The following is an 8,145-nucleotide window of genomic DNA, read 5'->3' as shown; positions in this document are numbered from 1 at the left end:
CTAAATTATTGACAAATTTACTCAATACATCTTTGACTATGTTTCGTATAACCTTCTTGGCCACACCTCCCACAAATTATGATTTTTCGTGAGCAATTCGAATACGCTGGCTTTGATTTCTTTAGTTTTTCTCCTTTCTCAAAATTTCATTGGGATTAAAATTATCATATATTTTTTTTCAATCATGTGCTATTGAGAACGTTCAATATTGATTTTCTTGAGTATATATGAAATCGTTAATACTATATTTTATGTTAGGTTTGTTCGTTGATAAACATTTTTTACTTATATTTTTATTATTGTTTCTAAATTGTTTAATCTCATTATTTTCCACTTTATTTGGTGACACTTTGAAAGATCGTGTTTTTTTATAATGTTTTTATCATTATATTTAAACTGTTTTCATTTATATAATATTGGATTAAACTTTTTAAAATAAAAATAAGAAATTATATAAAATAATAATTAAAAGTAAATATATATTAAAATATAAATAATTAAATTTATAAAAATAATAATTTAAATATATATATATCAAATATAAATAATCAAATTTATAAAAATAATAATTTAAATATTTTAATAAAAATAATATATATATATATATATATTTAATAATAACTTGATAAAATAATTAAAGTTTGAGAAAACTTGTAGATATGTTATATCTATATTGATAAAAAAAGAAAAAGAATAATAAATACCACGGTATAAATAACATTGTTTTTGTATTTGTGTGATGCTAGCATTGCAGCAGTGCAAGTACTTACATATTCAGTCAGATTGAGCTTGGTAAAGACCAAATGATGACAAATGAGAGTATATGACTAAAATTTCTTACAACACAATTTATTTTGTTGTGAGAAACTCAATCACAGACTTATCATAAAACAATAAAAATAGAGAAAATAATTACCTGCAACACAACACCAAGTCCAAATCTTTTGACATTATGCTTCAATCTAGTTATCCTATATAACCCATCCTAGACATAAACTTTAACAGTTCTACTGACCCTACATTTGAATCGAATGACTCTAATTTCCACACAGAAATAAAAAAAATTTTGAATCTTCATCTCTCAACCGATACAGATAATCACATTACCAGATCAAGTCTTTCGTATCTGATACTTCTTTGTTACAAGGGATCGAAGAAAAAGACTAAATTCGAAAAGAAATGATAGACGGTGAGATAGAAAACTCAGGTAGAGAAATCGATAAAAATCTGTAGAGTTTCTGTTGAGCCCTTGTTCACGTTTTATTAGTCTGTATTTGAGTAAACATACACTCGAGTCCTTAAATTACATTGAACTTTTTAATTTATGCCAAATATTTGTATAAAATTTAACACTGACCTCAAACTTATAATAAAAATATACAAAACAATATTATTTGATAGGGAGAGAGGACATGTACAATAAGGCCGGTGCTAGAGAGTTGGTTTTTGTTAGCGCATCTATCAAACTTTTATTCACTTAATAATTTTAACATTTAAAATGAAAAAACAGTACAAAGATATATTATTTTAACGTTAAAAATTAATAAAAATAACTTAATTGATTTGATTAATTATCTTATAAATTTAGTGTTGTAATAGGAAGACTCAAACCTTAAGAAACATTTTTTTTTTCGTGATCTTGTGTTTTTAAGTTGAAATTCATAACAACCTAGATAAATTATTTTAAGTTAAAAATAAATTTGTTGGGTGAGATAATGGGTTCTGAATACTCTGAAAAATATCAAAAAGACTTCTTCCTCTTATCACTATTTCCTTTTTTCTATGTGTATTTGTTCTTAATTTTGCATAATAAATTAATAATCATGATTTTATTAAAAAGATGTTAAAATAAATAAAAATTGAAATTGAATTAATTTTGTTTGTTATAAAATTATTTGTTATATTCAATTATTAAAATCAAATTGTTTTTAGATGATGAACCGATTAAAGGGTGATTTTTTTTGTTTAATTTGATTAAATTGTTTTTATAATCATGATTTAAATAAAATTTTAAAATATTTTGATACTGGTAAAGCATAATAATTTTTTCTCTCTTTGAATCATGGTTAAATAAAAAAAATATGATACAAATATGTCCATTTGTGTATTATAGAAGAAATAATTTATTCATTGTTTGAAGGTTATTTTGTATGTTAATGTTATTATTTGAACTTTAATTTGAAATAAAATCAAATATAAAGTAATACTTTAAGAAAAAGATAAATTTATTAATGTTCACATTTCTACTGATTTTTCATTTATAAAATAAAATCATTAAAAATAATTAATGGGCTTCCTTAAATACATTATATTTGAATATTTAATATTTATGAATTTATAGTAAAAACACTTTCTTAGAAAAATAAATAAAAAGAAGATAAAAGCACTTCAATGTCCTTTAAAAAAAAGGTAAAAACATTCTATTGTAAAAAAATATGTATATTATTAAATATTATAAATATCAATCTTTTTAACAACTATTAATATCCTAAATTAATTAGCCAGATTTAATACATCCAAATTATATTATCACTTTTCTTTTAAGATTTTCAACATCCTGTTTCAGTTTGATATAAATTGTTAAATATTAAATTAAATTAATATTAGAATAAACTGATTTGGTTAATATAAGAATAGAGTGATTATTTAAGAGAAATAGTTAATTAATAACTCAGTTAATTTCATCAATTTAATATATCAATCAAACATATTCATATTCAAAAACATCATCAACAAAATGATGTTTGCACTTAAACATCATCAACAATTAATTAATTGTCTAAATGTGAAACCTTCTTAGTAATTTTTTTTCTTTACAAAATTAACACTAGAAAATACATAGCCCAAAATCTCAAATTAGGAACTCCAACCACCATACTTTTTAGTTCATCAACATTTTCTCAGCCACTTCTTTGTATTAATTTTCACTGTTTCCAAATTTATTTGGTGATCAATTTTATGTAGTCATAAATAATTAATATACATTTTAAAAAATCCACACCAAATTTGAATTTCATAAAGGGTTGAGAAACTTTTTTTAAAATCAAATTAAACCAACATTATAGCTTAATAATCAAATTGAATGATAATTATTCATTAAAATTGGAAGATGTAAATCCAACTTCATAAAATAAAATACAAGTATTTTTAAGACTTTTGAAACTAAAACTCTATCAAAAACAAATATCAAAATTTACATTACACATTCATTTTAATCATTAACAACAAAGATTTTAACTCAATATTGTGAATTCAAACTTATGCTTAAAAACTCTAAGATAATAAATTACATCAGATATTTAACTTGCATTAAATCATTAACATATTGAAGAACACATTTCAACTTAATATCAACTCATTTAAATTTATTTCATCAACTAGTTACACATTCTCAATTTTTTTTCAAACGCAAAATGGTCATATACCCTTCCTTCTCTGTTCATTGGCCACTTCAACAGTCTTCTTTGACTGCCTCCTTGTTGTGAAGTCATTCGTTTTCAAAGCATTGTCGTGATAAGTTGTCCCTTTCTTGTTTGGTCAAATGGTTTACATTCAGGGGCGGAGCCAGGATTTGAAACCTACATGAGCTAATTTTTTATAAAAAAATCAGTCCGGACTAATTTATAATATATCAAATAAACAAACAAAATAAACTAAGTTTACTGTCACTAGTGTCTTTTAGCGACAGAAAATAATCAATAACGACGGTAATTTATCGTCATTACTGATGAATACATACAATATATTCAGGGCTACCCGGGCTACAGCCCGGGCCGGTTTGTACCGGCTCCGCCCCTGTTTACATTGCTTTCCTTTTACGATTTGGGAAAAATATTTGTTGTTTCGTTCTATTTCATTGGTATCTTGAATACAATATGAGAGTTTAGGAGAATTTGAATTAGTCTAAGAAAAATCTTATTCTAATCAATTTTCCGTGATTTTAAAGAGTAAATCCACGTGTGTTAAACTTGAGTGCAGAGTCTCCACTTAGTTTAAATTTTAATTCTGAACTAAGGAATAGTGAGTTCTAGGTTCGCACATTAATCGCTCGTCCGTAGATTTCTCTATTAATTGAAATACTTGACTTTGATAAGACTTATATTTCTCTACGAATAAGGATGAATCTTAAAATTTTGTTTTGCATCTACCTTTTTTTTGATTTTATTTATGTGACGAGTGACCATGTACCATGAAATGAATGAGTGGTGGTGAAATGAAAACAAATATTTCTGGTCTTTTTATATTTGTCTCTACATCTCGATTTCCTAGTACCTCTATTGTTGAGGATCATGACTTACATGAGAGTTAGGACCTCACTATTTTAGTGAGACTAAAACATGCATCAAAATGGTTTTATTCATCTTTTTTTTAACTTTTGGACAAATTGTTTAATGTTGAAGTATATATTTTAATCATTCTAGATTAAAAAATGTGGCCACAATGGGATAAACGATAACCCGCAATCACACTTAATCATTTACAAGACGCATAACTTGCCGTCTGACGGGCTCAAGTCCAAAACCTCTCAAGGAGGCTGGAATATTCACCTCTTGCCGCTAAGCTAGAAGAGGAGATTAATCATTCTAGATTAACATCAACCTTTCAGATACCTTTTAATTTAAAAATATATATATTTATACAATGTTGAATCACTATTTACAACCAGACAATCATTTACAATAAATTTTAACACAACTAATCTTAAATCATAATAATATCATGAGCACCATATAACAAGATTAAGACTTGACATGAGAAATATCATAAGTACCATATATAACCAAATTAACATGATTATCACTTGACATTAGACATACCATAAGCAAAATATATAATTATATAATAACATTTAAAAAATAATATTTATTATTATACTCATTTTGAACACATAAAATCTAATTTTTTTTTTTTTATCTTAATCTATCAATGTTAACAAGAAGCAAAAATTAAAATTTTAATATTTAGTTAAGCTTCAGTAAATATTTCTCCAAAAATTGTTACTTATTATTCTCCAAAAGACTATTATTATTCTCCAATAACAATCGAATAACTATAATATTACAATCATTCTAGATTAACGTCAATTTTTTAGGTACTTTTTAATTTTCTAGAAATAAAAAAAAAACTATTTATACAGTGTTGAATCATTATTTACACAAAATGAAGACAGCATTTACAATAACTTTCAGCACAACAGATAATGATAAATCACAAATATATCATAAACACGGAATGACAAGATTAACAAGATTACCGGTTCACATTAGATATATAAGAATCACAATATATAATTATATAATAACATTTTAAAAATAATATTTATTATTATACTCCATTTTGAACACATAAAAGATAATAATTTTTATTATCTTAATCTATCAATATGAACTAGAAATAAAAATGAAAATTTTAATATTTACTTAAGCTTCAACATTTGTGTTAATAATTTTTCCAAAAGATCTCAATTGTTAATCTCCAAAGACTCTGTTAATTATTGTTCTCCAATAACTATTATAATTCAGTCATTCCAGATCAACATCAACCTTTTAGATACCTTTTAATTTTTAGAAAAAAATCATTATATAGTGCTGAATCACTATTTACATCGAATGGAGATAAACATTTACAACAAATTTTATCACAACAGATAATATTATATCATAAAAATATCATGATCACACTGTGACAAGATTAAGACTTGACATGAGATATATCATCTGAACGATATATAAAAAGATTAACAAGATTACCACTAGACATTAGACATTAGACATATAGAAGCACAATATATAATTATAAATAACATTTAAAAATTATATTTATTATTATACTCAATTTTAAACACATACAACAAAACATTTTTTATTATCTTAATCTATCAATGTTAACTATAACAAAAAATGACAATGTTAATGTTTAGTTAAGCTTCAATATTTGTGTTAATAAGCTCTCTTTCATATTTTTTTTAAATCTATATGTAGTTAAATTCATAAAATGGTAGCATATTTTCTAAGATAAAATTATTGGGTTGATATTATTTAGGGCCTGATTTATTGGGCTTAACAAGATTATCCAACAAATCACCCCCTTAAGCTCATTATACCGCTTCAACTTGCTAGACACCGAACTTTAAACACATCTCGATGAACTTGTTTCTCCTTAACACATTTGTTAGGATATCAACTAGCTGACCATTAGTGTCAACATGGTCAATGTCCATCTTGCTTGCTTCAATGCACTCTCGAATATAATGAAACTTCGTGTCAATGAGTTTACTCCTCTCATGATGAACTGAATTCTTATAGAGAGTAATTGATGACTTGTTATCAACCAATAATATCAATTTCAATTCTTTACACCCAACTAGCTCGCCAATAAGATGACTAAGCCAGTCACCTTGACATGTCGTTGTCGCAGCTGCGATGCACTCGGCCTCGCATGAAGATAAAGAAACAATCTTCTACTTATGCAAAGTCCAAGTCAAAATGCTGCTTCTGATAAAGAAAACTATTTCGGAGGTGCTTATGCAGCCGTCAACATTGCCAACGAGATCAATATCGATATAGCCTACTAATGTAGCTTCATCTCCTCCCGACTTAGAACAGAACCCAGAACCCAACGTACCTTGTACGTATCGAAGTATCTGCTTGATCGCAACCCAATGTTGAAAACTTAGCGCCTCCTTGTGTTGAATAACTATGCCCATAGTGTGAGGAATATCAGGCCACATGTTTATTAGGTAGAAAAGACTACCGGTTACGTTCTGATACTTTGTTGCATCCACAACCGTACTCTTCTTATTCTTGCTGAGATGAAGTCGATGCTCCATTGGACTGTGACACGGGTTATAGTCACATATGCCAGCTTTCTCCAAAATCTTCGCAACATGTGCCTTTTGACACAATTTAATTTCACTATCATTTTGACGTACTTTGATATCCAAATAGTAACTTAGAAGATCGAGGTCGCTCATTTTAAACATTTTCCTACATATGTGTCTTGAATTTGATGACCTTGTACACTTGTGCCCGTAATAATTAAGTCATTCAAATAGACACCCACCAACTATAAATATTAAGCATCTCCTCTTCTATAGACGACATGCTCGAGTGGGTTTCATGTGAAACTAAGTGAAGTAAGGGAGGCGTCATATTTTGAGTATCGTTGTCGTGGTGCTTGTCCGAGCCCATATAATTCCTTACACAACTTAAGAACCTTACGTTCGTTTTTGGAATCGATGAAGCTATGTAGACCTCCTCTACGAGATCACTATTCAAGAATGATGACTTCATGTCCATGTGTTGTACTTGTCACTTGCTTTGTGAAGCGAGTGCGAGTAACAGACGTATTGTCTCCATTCTTGCTACTAGAGCAATACTTTCCTTGAAATCCACCCTTTGGTGCTACGTATATCCTTTTGCGAGAAGTCTCGCCTTGTGCTTCGCGATGTTGTCGTCGGGGTCCTTTAACTTTGAACACCCATTTGAGCTCGATGGCTCGATGACTATTTGGAAGTGATACAAGCTCCCACGTCTTGTTCTCAAGAATCGACTTCATCTCTTCCTCCATGGCATCCTTCCAAGACACATTTGCAAGTGCCTCGTCCACGTAGTTAGGCTCTTTAGCCGCCAAAAAACAAAGTCCACTTACTTCGTCATTAACGACTATAAAGAATTATTACCGTTTTATTATTACTGTTTTTATCATTCTCATTTTGTATTTACCTCATAACTTGATGGACTTGTTTGTTTATTTTGTTAGTATTTATAATAAGAAAGCTCTCAAAGAGCAACATATTCTTCTAATCTCTCAAAACCTAATCTCTAAAGCTCTCAATTATTCTCCATTTCTGTTGATTGCTTAACATAGTATCAGAGCACGTTGGTGAAAGATTTTAATTGTCAAACTAAACTTACCATGGCTGGAAGAGAAGCTGTAGGAGAAGGCGCAACTGGAAGCGGAACAGTGGGAGCAAACCAGAAAAAGAAGTACAATATTGATCCTTTGATGCTCCATAGTGCTGATAATCCGTGTTAGATAAAATAAATAGTTAATTAGTAAGTAATTAACTATCTAAAGAACCAAACCAAATCCACCGTTTGTGCAGGAGATGCAGGGATCGGTCATATCTTAAAATCGGTTTTA

Source organism: Impatiens glandulifera, chromosome 1 (assembly GCF_907164915.1).
Source record: "Impatiens glandulifera chromosome 1, dImpGla2.1, whole genome shotgun sequence".
NCBI classification, from domain to species: Eukaryota; Viridiplantae; Streptophyta; class Magnoliopsida; order Ericales; family Balsaminaceae; genus Impatiens; species Impatiens glandulifera.
The sequence above is the reverse complement of the archived record's forward strand: the minus strand, read 5'-3'. Positions refer to the sequence as shown.